General features: G+C 35.3%; 1 long non-coding RNA gene across 1 annotated transcript in view; it reads right to left on the bottom strand.

Moving 5' to 3' along the window:
• LOC116153535 (uncharacterized) overlaps window positions 1-14,026 on the bottom strand; it is a 795,234-nt gene that overhangs the window by 114,155 nt on the left and 667,053 nt on the right. The gene's annotated exons all lie outside the window — the stretch shown is intronic.

The following is a 14,026-nucleotide window of genomic DNA, read 5'->3' on the forward strand; positions in this document are numbered from 1 at the left end:
CTTCGATTTTTCTTCTCTACTAGATCAATTCCATTAATTTAAAAAGCAAAGTAAACAATTCAAAAATGTTGACAGAAATAAAATCCTCAATATAAATGAACACACTAAAGCCTGTTCTTGGCCACATGATCCCCCTCCATCTCCCACCTCTATCTCTTCTGCTTTTACAATAAAACTGTCTGAAAGGGCTGGATATACGTATTCCCACTAATTAACTCTAATTCTTGTTCTTAACAATTGTGTTTAATATAAATTGCTTAAAAACCAAAAGAATATGTGTAAAGAAATAATGTGAATAATATATACATAATAAAAATAAAAGAACACCTGCATGGGTTCCAGTCCAAGATGGCAACATAGGAAGATCCTGAACTCACATTCTCTCACTGGCATACCAAATGTAGAGCTACAAATGGAAATGTTTCCTTGGGGAAAATGTCAAAAGCTAGCTGAGTGACTGTTATACATCAAATGAATGAGAAAAAACCCACAGTAAGTAGAAGAGGCAGAGATGCAATCTTGCCACCTACCCCAACCCCGGTGCTGCCACCCATAAGCAGGAGGGAATTCAAAACTCCAAGCTTCTCCCTGAGGAGCAAAGGGTTTGAACTCCACATCATGTGCCTCAATTTTTAAGACCTGCACCTAGGAAACAAGCCCCCAAAACATCTAGTTTTGAAAGTCAGTATGGCTTATGCCCACAAGCCCCACAAAGCTATAGAAAACTGAGAAATAGTTCTTAAAGGGCTTGCACATGTGGACTCACCCACCCCCGGGACCGAAGCAGAAGCAGCCAACTACAAAGCACTCAGACTTTCTATAAAAGAGGCTGATTTGCTTATCTCAAAGCACTGGCCTGAGGAACGGGCATGTAATTTAACACACACCTAAAAACCTACCGAAATACTCTCTGGGGACAGAGATCAGTGGATGTCATCTTTGTGTTCTCCTTCTGCCTCCCTCCAGCTCACTGGTATCTCCCAGAGAGGAACTAATAGCCTTGTCTGGCACCCTGATTTTTACAGCTGCCACCCAAGGGACATCTTAGTTGCCTGGCGCTGGTGGCCAGCAGGGCTTATACTTGTGTGTCCCACAAGACTGTAAACAAAGGACAAAGAGTCATTAACCAGCTGCCACCCACAGGGCACAGCAGACAGGCATCAAACTGAGGCACCCAGGCTTTCTGTGGAAGAGGCTTATCATCTTTGTAGCTGTGGCCTGAGGGGCAGGCTTCTAGTTAAACACACATCTAAGGGCCAGCTCTAATCCTGTCCAGAGACCTTGGAGGGTGCTATCTTTGTGCTCTTTGTCTGCTGAGCTCCAGAACACTCGTATCTCCCAGAGGGAAGCTTGTTCCCACACCTGATTTCTTGGTTTTTATTTCTGGTGCCTCGATTTTTGTGGCTACCACTCAGGGGAGGGACACCCCTTGATTACCTGGCCCGATGGCCAGCAGGGCTTGAGTTCCTTAGGTCTCGAGGGATTTTAACAGACAGTTCTTGGCCAGAAACCATTCCCACGGCACAGCACAGACAGCAGACTGAAACACATATCCAGTCTTTCTCTTAAAGAGGCTGATTTGCTTGTCCTGGAATTTCAGCCTCAGGGGCAGGCTTCTGGCGTGGTACACATCTAGGGGCTTATTTAGGTGCACTGCAGGGACAGAGGCCAGGCGATGCCATCTTTGCACTCTGGCTCTGCCTCACTCCAGATCTCTGGTGTCCACAGAAAGAGGCCTGTACATTTGTCTGGCACCCCAATTTTCATGGCTGCCACCCAGGGGACACTTCTAGATCACCTGGCACTGGAAGCCAGTGGAACTTATTCTTGTGGTCCCACAGGACTATATATTTGTATACTTTAAAAGTTCCTGCCTGAGGGTCTGGCATCCAATCAGCCTGAATCTAGGTGAGGACTAAGATCCTTCCCTTTGGAACACTGGGAGGTCTTAGAACAACCTCAATCACTGGGAATGACTGAAAATAAGATAGGCTGCATGGGAAATCACAAAGTTTGAAAGACAACCAAGAACGAGGGCAAGGTTGAACAATAAATTTTACCTCCTACATGAGGCCACTTCTTCAAGACTAGGAGAGGTGGATCCTTTATCTAATGCATAGAAACCAACATAGAGACTCAAGAAAAATGAACAGAGGAATATGTTCCAAACAAAAGAAAAAAGATAAAAACCTCATAAAAAGACATTTATGAAATGGAGATAAGGGATTTACATGATAAAGAGTTCAAAATAACAGTCATAAAACACTCATTGAGCTCAGGAAAAGCATGGATGACCAAATTAAGATCTTCAACAAAAGATAGAAAATATAACAAAGTTTTAAAGAGAAGTCACAGAGCTGAAGAATAACTTAACTGAAAAATACATTAGAGGGGTTTCAACAGAAGATGACATGAAATAGCAGTAAAAAGTAAGGACCAGTGAACTTGAAGATAGGGCAGAACTCACCCAATCAGAACAGGGGGAAAAAAAAAAGTGAAGGTGGCTTAAGGTAATTATGGGACAACTTCAAGCAGACCAACATTTGCATTATCGGAGTTCCAAAGGAGAAGAGAAAAAGGGGCAGAAAACTTGTTTGAGGAAATAATGGCTGAAAATTTCCCTAACCTGAAGAAGGAAACAAACATCCACATCCAGGAATCCTGGAAAGTTCCAAATAAGAGAAACCCAAAGAGACCAACATCAAGATGCATTGTAATTAAAGCGTAAAAAGGTAAACACAAGGAAAGAACGTTAAAAGTATCAGGAGAAAAACAACTTGTTAGCTCCAAGGGAATCCCAATAATATAATCAGAATATTTTTCAGCAGAAACTTTGAATATATTGTGCCACTCCCTTTTGACCTGCAAAGTCCTAAAGAACTTCCAACCAAGAATACTTTATCTAGCAAAGTTGTCATTCAGACTGAAGGAGAGACAAAAAGATTTTCAGACAAGTAACCAGTAAAGGAGTTGATCACCACCAGATCAGACTTACAAGAAACATTAAAGGGATTTGTTTAAGGAACGAATTAGTAACAGGAAACCATGTAAAAGTATAAATCTCACCGGAAAAGGTAAATATATAGTAAAATTCAGAGTAATCTAATGTTGGTGGGCTAATTACTTACAAAGGTTATGTGAAGGTTAAAAGACAAAAGTAGTAAAAAATAACTACAACGACAGTAATTTGTTAGGGAATATACAAGATCAAAAGGTGTAAATTGTGACATCAAAACTATACAACAAGGGTGAGGGGTAAAAATAGAGAGCTTTAAAATGCATTCAGACTTAAGTTGTCATCAACTTGAAACAGACATTTATATAAATGTAAGTTGTTTTTTATAAGCCTCATGGTAACCACAGAGCAAAACCTACAGCAGATACACAAAAACTAAAGAGAAAGGATTCTAAAGCAAAAGGAATCTAAAGTATATCACTGAAGAAAATTATCAGATCACAAAGAGGTCAAGAGAAAAAGAAAAGAGCAGAGAAATTACACAGTAGCCAAAAAAACAATGAACACAATGACAATAAGTACATGCTATCAATATTCACTTTAAATGTAAATGGACTAAATTTTCCCATCAAAATAAAGAATGGTTGAATGGATAAAAAGAAAGACCCATCTATATGCTGCCTACAAAAACACTTCCACTTTGGATATAAGGACACAGACTGGAAGTGAAAGGATGGAAATAGCTATTCCATGCAAATAAAAGCCAAAAGAAAGCTGGGGTAGCTACACAGGCATACTTCAGAGATATTGCAGGTTCAGGTCCAGAAAACAACCATAAAGTAAGTATCATAAAAAAGTAAGTCACATAAATCTTCTGGTTTCCCAGTACATACAAAAGTTATATTTACACTATAGTCTATTAAGTACACAATTATATCTTTATACACATCTTAATTTAAAATACTTTATTGCTAAAAAATGCTAAGCATTATCTAAACCTTCAGCTAATTGTAATTTTTTTTGTTGGTGGAGAGTCAAAAACTTAATTCTAACATCTTTAACACTGTTATGTATTTTGTTATGGTTTGCATTTTCATTTACATTTTTGAAGTGAAGTACTAAATTTTTACTTTTTTCTTATTGTCAAGTTATTTGGTCAGTTTAGTTAAAATTTCTGTTTTAGAGTCTAGCCAGTTAAATCATATTTTAATCATTTTTTTCAAGTCTTTAAGTTTTAATATTAATATTTTACCTATGTAATGTTTTACAAAATATCATAATTTTCAGTTCCTTAATATAATTAGTAACAGACTATCTTTGGGTATGTTCTTAGAAACATACAAATTTCCAAGACTAAGTCATAAAGAAAGAAAATCTGAACAGACCAATTACTAGTAAGGAGATTGAATCAGTAATCAAAACCTTCCCAACAAAGTCAAGGATCAGATGGCTTGAGTGGCAAATTCTGTCAAACACTGAAATAAATAATAACCCTCAAACTCTTCCATAAATACAAGAGGAGGAAACACTTCAAAAATCATTTCACAAGGCCATCATTACCCTAATTACAAAATCAGACAAGGAAGCCACAAGAAAATTACAGGCCCATATCCCTGATGATCACAGAATCAAAAATGCTCAAAAAATCAGCAAACTAAATTCAACATTAGATTAGAATAATCACACCATGATCTACTAAGATTTATTTCAGCGATGCAAGGATGATTCAACACCTGCAAATTAATCAATATGCTATACCATGTTAGCAAAATGAAGGGTCAAGATCATATAACCATATTAATAGATGCAGAAAAAGTATTTGACAAAATTCAGCATCCATTTATGATAAAAAAAAAAAACTCTCAACAAAGTAGGTATAGAAGGAATGTATCTCAACATAATGAAGACTATATATGACAAGCCCATAGCTAACATTATACTTAATTAATGGTGAAAAGCTGAAAGTTTTTCTTCTAGAATGATCAATGAGACAAGAATGCCCACTCTTACCACTTTATTCAACATAGCTATTGCAAGTCCTAGGCAGGGCAACAAGGCAAGAAAGATAAAAAACCTTTCAAATAAAAAAGGAAGAAGTAAACCTGTCACTAGTTGCAGATGGCATGATACTATATATAGAAAAACCTAAAGACTCCACCAAAAACCCTTAGAATAAGTGAATTCATTAAAGTTGTAGCACACAAAATCATTATACAAAAATCTGTTGGATTTCTGTACACTAATAATCAACTATCAGAAAGAGAAGTTAAGAAAATCCAATTTACAACTGTATCAAAAAAATAAAATACCAGGAATAAATTTAACCAAGAAGCTGAAAGATCTGTACACTGAAAACTAAGACATTGATGACAGAAATTTAAAAAAAACAAAAAATAGAAAGATAATCCATTTTTGTAATGGACTGAAAGAAATATGTTAACATATTTATATGTTATGTTAAAACATTAAGTTAAAACAACCAAACTATCCAAAGCAATCTACAAATTAAATTCTATCAAAATTCCAATGGCATTTTTTTTTAACAGCAATGGATCAATCTTGAAATTTTTATGGAACCACAAAAAACCCTGAATAGCCAAAGCAATCTTGAGACAAAAGAACAAAGCTGCAGGCAACACACTTCCTGATTTCAAAGCTATAGTAATCAAAACAATATAGTATCAGCATAAAATCAGACACATAGATCAATGGAACAGAATAGAGAGCCCAGAAATAAACCAACACATATATGGTCAATTTACAACAAAGGATCCAAGAATACACAGTGGGGAAAGGACAGTCTCCTCTATAACTGACATTGGGAAAACTGGTCACATGCAAAAGAATAAAGTGGGACCAATATCTTAGATAATACATAAAAATAAACTCAAAATGGATTAAAGACTTGAACATAAGACTTGAAAGCAAAAAAATCATAGAACAAAACAGACAGTAAGCTCTTTGACATAGATCTTGGTGATTTCTTGGCTTTGATACCAAAAGCAAAGATAAAAGCAAAAATAAACAAGTGGGATTGCATCAAGTAAATAGCTTCTGCACAGCAAAGGAAACCATCAACAAAATAACAAAACGGCAACTTACTGAAAGGGAGAAAGTATTTGTAAATCATGTATATGATAATATTCAAAATATATAAAAATTTATATAACTCAATAGTAAAAAACAAACAATCCAACTAAAAACTGGGAAGAGGATCTGAACAGACATTTCTTTTAAAGAAGACATACAGATGACTAACAGGTACATGAAAGGAGCACAACAACACTAATCATCAGGGAAATGCAAATCAAAATGCAGTATCACCATCCATGTATAACTGAAAAGTTGTGCTCTACACTGGAATTTGACACAACATTGTAAAATGACTATAACTCAATAAAAAAAAAGTTTAAAAAAATCTTAAAAAAAACTGCAATATCACCTCACATCTATCAGAATGGCTATTTTCAAAAAGACAATAACAAGTGTTGGGGACAATGTGGAGAAAGGGGCACCCTTGTGCACTCTTGATGGGAATGTAAATTGGTGTAGCCACTAAGGAAAACTGTATGGAGGTTCTTCAAAAATTTAAAAATACAACCACCATATGATCCAGCAATTCCACTTCTGGATATTTTTCCAAAAAAAAATGAAAACGCTATTTCAAAAAGATATCTGCATTCTCGTATATACTGAAGAATTATTTATAATAGTCAAGACTGAAGGCAACCTAAGCACCCATTAATTGGTGAATGAATAAAGAAAAAGTCTCACACACACACACACACATACTTACTGGAATATTACTCAACCATGAAAGAATGAAATCTTACTATTTGTGACAACATGCATGAACCTAGAAGGCATTGCACTAAATGAAACAGTGAAACAGAGAAAGACAAATACTGTATGATCTCACTTGTATGTGAAATCTAATAACAAACTAACAAACAGCAAGCACGTAAGTACATAGAAGAGACTGGTGTTTGCCAGAGGCGGGGTGTTTGTGATGGGACAAACAGGTGAAAGCAGTCAAAGGTACCAGTTTCTAATCATAAAATAAATAAGTCAGGGGGATGTAATGTACCATGTGGTTACTATAGTTCACAAAATTTTATAACTATGCTGGTGATGGATGTTTACTGGATTTATTGTGGTGATAATTTTGCAATACAGATATTGAATCACTATATTGTATACCTGAAACTAATGTTATATGTCAATTTTATCTTAATTTAAAAAAAATGACCCCCAAACACCTGCATGTATATATGATAGATAAAAGTATGAAATATTAGCAGTATCCTTGAAGCCCTCTCCTGTATTCCATCTCCTCCCCAGAGATAAGCTCCAAATTTTAGGAAGAATTTATCACTTCAACTTCTGCACAGTGTTCCATTGTATGAATAACTTGTAAGTTACTTAGCTGCTCACCTCTCAGTAGAAATTTGGATTATTTCTAAATTTTTCTATCTCGTGCAATGCCACTAAGGTTATTCTTAAACATCTCTTCTTGAGCCTGTGTGTTAATTTCCACAGGGTGCATTTGTATTTGTTCATCTTGACTATCAAAAATGATACTGTTTTCAAAAGTAGCTGTACCAAACTACTCTCCTAGTAGTGTGTAAATTACACTGTTGTGTTACATTATTCCTAGGACTTAGAATTATCAGGACTTTTTTTATAAGCTTGTAGGTTAAAAACTCATTGGAGATTTAATTTCTACTTCTCTGTTTATTGAGTCTGAGCCTATTTTCATACATTTATTGGTCTTATATGTTTCTTCTGTAATGTGTCAGTTCGAGGGTTTGCAAATTTATCTATTTGCTAATTTATCTGTGTTTGTGTTCATTTAATCTAGGTTTCTAAATTTCCACATTTGAAAAAAAAATTGAAATACATAAATTTCACTATTTGTGAAACCTGTTTTTGGAAACACTCCCCTGCAGACAACCACATGGGTCCTGCTGCTCTGTCTTCAGGTGGCGGATGCTCTCTAAGGTAACAGGGCCACACACACTCCCTTCTCCCACAACACATTTTCCTTTTTCTCACAAATTATTTTCTATCTTATTATCATTTTGTATTTTTTGCTCAAGGCACCTATCACATAAGATTACATAATCCACATATTTGTTCTTTACATATTTTTTGGTAAAATATAAGCTCTACCAGGGCAAGAATTTTGATTTAATTTTAGGGCTGTGTCATCACTGACTAGAAAAAAAAAAACAAACTGGAATATGGTATGTGCTGAAGGATTAGTCACTGTTAAATAAACAAATGTATTGGACCAATCACATTCTTCTATAGTACCCACTGCTCCTTTTTAAGCTGATAAACAGGAAATAACTTAAGAAATATGGTATTACTCAGTAGTTTAATGGTGAAAACAACATGTTTTGTGATTTACAGTCATAGAATCTAAATTTGCTTCTCCATCATATAGACTACTCATCCACTTTGAAATGTACTCTCTTATATAAAAATTTGGCTAATGATAGTTCTTAAAAATTTGGTGTGAAGTTAATAAGAATTTTTATAGCTAGAGATCTAAAACCTGGAAAGTTATTTCCTAATGTTGGGTTTAATTAAACACAACTTTAATCAAAAACTTTGCTAGAAGATGTTTGTTGGAATTATATTATAATTATTCCTTTAACAAACATCTTAAGTCTGCATGAAATATTAAGTAGAATCCAACACACAGATGAATAGAAGAGAATACTTTGACTCTGTCTTTCAAATTACTGGTCATAACACTAGAAAAAGGAAATATTTGAATATGTTGAAGTCTAAGACCAAAAAATCAAATTAAGTAAGATGGAACTTTGTTTAATGCTGCATCAATTTGGATAGTTGTCCTAATACAACATCACAGGAGCATTAGTTAGATGACCTCGTTCTCAAGATTTTTGTTTTATAAATTATTAATCAAATCACATCAAAAACAATTGTTATGAACTCCCTAAAGAAGTATTTACCACGCTTTTAATGAATGCAAATGGAAGTACCTCAATATTGGAAACATTTTCTGTTAGAGCAATTGTTTCTGTTAGTGGGCCTGTACTGTTAGCAGTTTTGCTCTAAGAAAGTGATCTAAAGAAAAAAAAATTCAAGGTAATTTATGGATTTTTGATAGGTTTGTAAAGATTATTGAAGTAATGTTCCTTTAAAGCGCAACCAATTTATGTGAACTGTGGAATTTTCCTGCTATTGCAAAATTATATACCAATTGCCATAATTCAATTGCTTATTTTGAAAATTACCAAAAACGTTTCCTTTAAAGTCACTTCTTATAAGCACAATTAAATCAATTACCTTAACTTTTAAGTTTTTATTAAAAAATAAAAATTTATAGTATACTGTTTTCTTATTAGAACATTGCTCATTTATATGAGTTTGTTCTTTTCAGCACTTTTTTCATCTTAATAATAAGGTGTAGAATTTTCTAGAGGATTTAGAGTTGTTTAATAAGCTTCATAAATCATATGCTTTTATGTTTTTGTTTTTCCTATTCACTATTCAGCAAGTGGTTTTAAAACTTCAAAAAAGCTGTTGTCTAGATTATATATCAGAGTGGTAAGCAATCCATTGCTGGTTTATGATCATTAACTCAGATGCTTAGTGCCATTCACCATCTCATCTCTTGTTCCTTTGAGAGCCTGAAATCACCTATCGTAATAAATCAAACCAGCAAACAAACTGAAATTATGAAGGACTGCACACAGCAGTTCTGCATCGCCAATATACTACACTTGTTTTTTTTAAACCTGCCCACCAAACTGAAAATAGTCCAAATCGTGTCTATAATTTATCCCTTCTGCTACAATAAACTTCTCTTCCTGACTTCCCTATTTCTGCCCACAGCACCACCATTCTTCTAGTCACCCAATGTTAAAAACTGCGTAGAGTTTAACTCTTTCTTCTCTCTAGCTGACTCCTGTCATTAAACATCATCTTTTGTGTAATGAACTTCGGTAAAGTCACTTCAGTTTTATTTTATTACCTTCATAAACTTACTCAAATCCTTTCTTACCTCTTACCGTCTCTTTGACAAGAAAATCCTAAAACAGAGTCACAGCTTTCTCTGGTTGGCCCTCCATCCATCTTTCCTGTGGGATTATATCCCCTTGGTCACCCTGATGGCATAATCACCCTGCTCTCACAGATTCCCAACAGCTTCCCTTTACCTCCTTAGAAGTCTATATCATCAACATTTGCTCCCAGTAGGGAAAGAGGATAGACTTCTTGTGGATACCACGATAGCAAATTCTAAGATCTAGGAGGGACCAATGGTGGAAAAGGGTCACTTGACAGCTATCCAACAGGAATGTAAGGAAAAATAGGGAAGACCCACTACCAACTTTTCTGTGGACATTTGGCCTTTTGGACTTCTTATTATGAAAACCTCTTCCTATTTTAGAGGCAATTCTTCATAATGTGAGTCTCTGGAAGAGGCAGTGCATTTACCCACCATGACAACCTAAGAGATATTTTTTCTCTCCCTACATCCTCCAAACCAAGATGAAGGCAAATAACTCAGGTTTAGCCAGTTAGTTGTAACCACCTAGAAATGCGATTCTTGAAAAAAAATGTCAAAAGGAGGAATGGAAGAGAAGTTTGAATCTGTCACAGCAATAGCAACATATAGCTGTGAACCGTGGCAAGTTCATTCCACACACGGTCACTATAGGGATGGCCTCTGTCCATGGTGGTGCTGCAGCCACATTGATGAGGGTTTTTTGGGGGGTGGGGGGTTTGAGGGATTTGGGGGCCTAACTTTCACTGGTTTTTGACCATTTTCAAAATAGTTCTCAGGCTCTCTTGCTAACTTAGGAAGTTATGCAAAAAATTCTCCCAACAAATATCTTCTGCATGAGTAAGTAGGTTAGTACCCATAGACTGAACCAAGCACCAAAGCTGGACAGAGGGCAAAATTTCCTCAGGAAATATGTGGAATATGATTTGGTAAAACTGGTCTGTATATGTCAGAAGGCAGAAAATCTTACTGGTATCCAGGAACTGGAATCTAGCAGCAGAGGGGAAACAGCTAATGAAATAATCACCTAGAGTCACCTGAAAATGAGTTAAATAAAATGTTTAGGGAGTCTGTGAGGCCCCTGCACTAAGAAAAGTACAAACTGCTTCCCTCCTTTCTTATCCCAAACCTGACTTTTCACATTTTTTTATATTAATGTTCCTCTTTCCAAATCCAATTTTGTTGTCAATCTACGATACTTCTCAAATCTTTCCAACAAATTATGTTCTGTTTAAGCTAGCCACCCTCACTGTTCTAATATGTCACCAAAAATTACGATTAGTCTGAAGTTCAAGTACAGATTTTGCATATTCATTACAGTCTATCTCAGGTGCTGGAAGTGCCATGAGGGACCCCATTCATAGAAATAAAGCTGAGATATCACATTTTACATGCAGAGCAGTGGCGGCAGATGTGTTATAGAGTCAGGGTCATTGCACACATTGTATATTTTAAAAAGGCAGAGGAAGCCAGAAGCAAGTCCAGAACCCTCCAAATGGGCTGATATTAACAAGAAAGTTGTCTTGGATAGGTTTTGTTTTGCTTTGTTTTCTGTTTCCTCAGAGTTTACTGATTAGTATCCTAGATAGGGACCTGGTTGTTCCAGAATAGTCAGAAGGTGGAGGATTGCCAAAGACATGTGATGTGAAGGTTGACAATTTCAGAGTGAGACTCAGAAATGATGTTCCTAAAACTTACTGGTCTCAGGAAGGAGAAATTTGAAATACTGAGCAATGTCACTCCTTGTTTCTAGCCAAGAAATTATAAAGACAGCAAATGGCCGGGTATTCATTCTGAAGAGCTGGAATGGGGCCTGGTACGTGGTAGGCTACAATCTGACGTTCCTTCTCCTATATTAATAGTTCAGTTTTCTACCCAAGCCCTATTATTCTGTAGTCCAACAAGAATTTTTTATGAGTCCTTGAATATCATGTATACTTTCCAAATGCTGTTATTCATTCATTCATTTTTTTTTAAAGTAATACTGTTCTTTGTTTAGAAAAAAATTTTAACTGTAGATTGAGATTATCTCACTTTTGTCTTAACATAACCATTCTTCCCTGAAAAGGACAATAGCAGAAGTAGGAAGACAGATTTAGAAGGTAGTGAAATATTTTGGCAAAAATTAGTTGTAGCAGGAAAATCGCAGTGGTGGTGGTGAGGAGTGGTCAGATCATGGGCAGATTATGATGGTCAAGCCAACAGGTGTTGAAGATGAACTGTATATCCTAAATGAGAAAAGGAGATACTGAGTTTCAAAATTTATTAAGATATTTAAGTGGAGATACTGGGTATATGAGAATGAGCTATATGGAAAGGACAGACCTATAGACATAAATTTGGAAGTCACCACATATAAGTAGTAGTTGTAAAGCCATGAGACTGAATGACATCCTGACGGCATTACTCACTTATTTGTAGTGTTTTGAGATAGCTGGACTCAGTAAATACATAAAGATTATACATAATCTATAAATTAATAATATATAAAATGTATAAATTCCTTTTCTATTTTTATTGAAATATAGTTGATTTACAACATTGTGTTAGTTTCTGGTGTACAGCAAGGTGATTCAGTTATATTCGGTTTTATATATATATGTATAAATATATTATTTATCATGCTCTTTTTCATTAAAGGTTATTACAAGATATTGACTATAGTTTCCTGTGCTATATAGTAGGACCTTGTTATTTATCAATTTTATATATAGTAGTTTGTATCTGTGAATCCCAGACTCCTAATTTATCCCTCCACCACACCCCCCAACTTTCCCCCTTGGTAACCATAAGTCTGTTTTCTTCAACTGTGAATCTGATTCTGTTTTGTAAATAAGTTCATTTGTATCATTTTTTAGATTCCACATAAAAGTGGTATGATATTTGTCTTTGTCTGACTTATGTCATTTAGTATGATAATATCTAGATCCATCCATGTTACTACAAATGGCAAAATTTTCTATCTTTTATATGGCTGAGTAGTATTCCATTACATATATATATATACCACAACTTCTTTATCCAGTCATATGTCACTGTACATTTAGGTTGTTTTCATGTCTTGGCTATTGTAAGTAGTGCTGCTATGAACATTGAGGTGCATGTATCTTTTTTTGAATTGGAGTTTCCTCTGGATATATGCCCAGGAGTGTGACTGCTGGATCATATGGTAAGTCTAGTGTTTTAAGGAATCTCCATACTGTTTCCATTGTGGCTGTACCAAATTACATTCCTACCAACAGTGCAGGAGGGTTCCTTTTAAACAAGACTGTAGAGCCTTATGTTTTAAATGTTCTTACTAAAGAATTCACAATGTGGAGTCATACATTTATTCCAAGTATTTTTGAACTTGTCTTTTAAACAGTTGTATTATTTAAGTTACAAATTTAGCTCACACTGAGCAGGGGCTTCGTAAGATACTCATGGTGTCGCACAGAACCCTAGGTCAGCACTGTCAGGGCTTGAGTGCTACGACGGCTCATCTGTGTCTTTTGCCTCAGACTCTACACGTGTGTCTGCTCTACTTTTCCCTTTACTGCAGGCCTGCTTTCTCCATATGGCAGAAACCATATTCAACAACAATTCTACACCTTTACACCTTATGGCTTCTATGATTCAAAGAAAAACAAGGAAGAGGAGAGGTGCCAGAAAAGCTGTATATTCAGTACAGTTTTCAAAGCCAATTTAACAGTCTCAGATGAAAATGTATTTTCATTCTTTTCATTCATTTCCTACATATATATTGAACATGAAGTTATTAATATTTCTCATTCAAAGACATGAAAGGATAAAAATAACAGCAGCATTAGAAACCATTTTCCTTTTATACATTTTTTTACAGTTCTATGCACTTTATCCCAGATCTTATAAAGAGAGTTAAAACTGATGTAACAATTTATCTGCAGTGTGTTTAATCAGCATACAACAAAAAAGGTTAGTATCAATGATATTTAGAAGACATAATATTCACTAGAGAACTACATAAAACAAGATTTAGTTTTAAGTCCAACACTCCATGCCACATTTTA

The sequence above is a fragment of the Camelus dromedarius genome, chromosome 5 (assembly GCF_036321535.1).
Source record: "Camelus dromedarius isolate mCamDro1 chromosome 5, mCamDro1.pat, whole genome shotgun sequence".
Lineage (NCBI taxonomy): Eukaryota > Metazoa > Chordata > Mammalia > Artiodactyla > Camelidae > Camelus > Camelus dromedarius.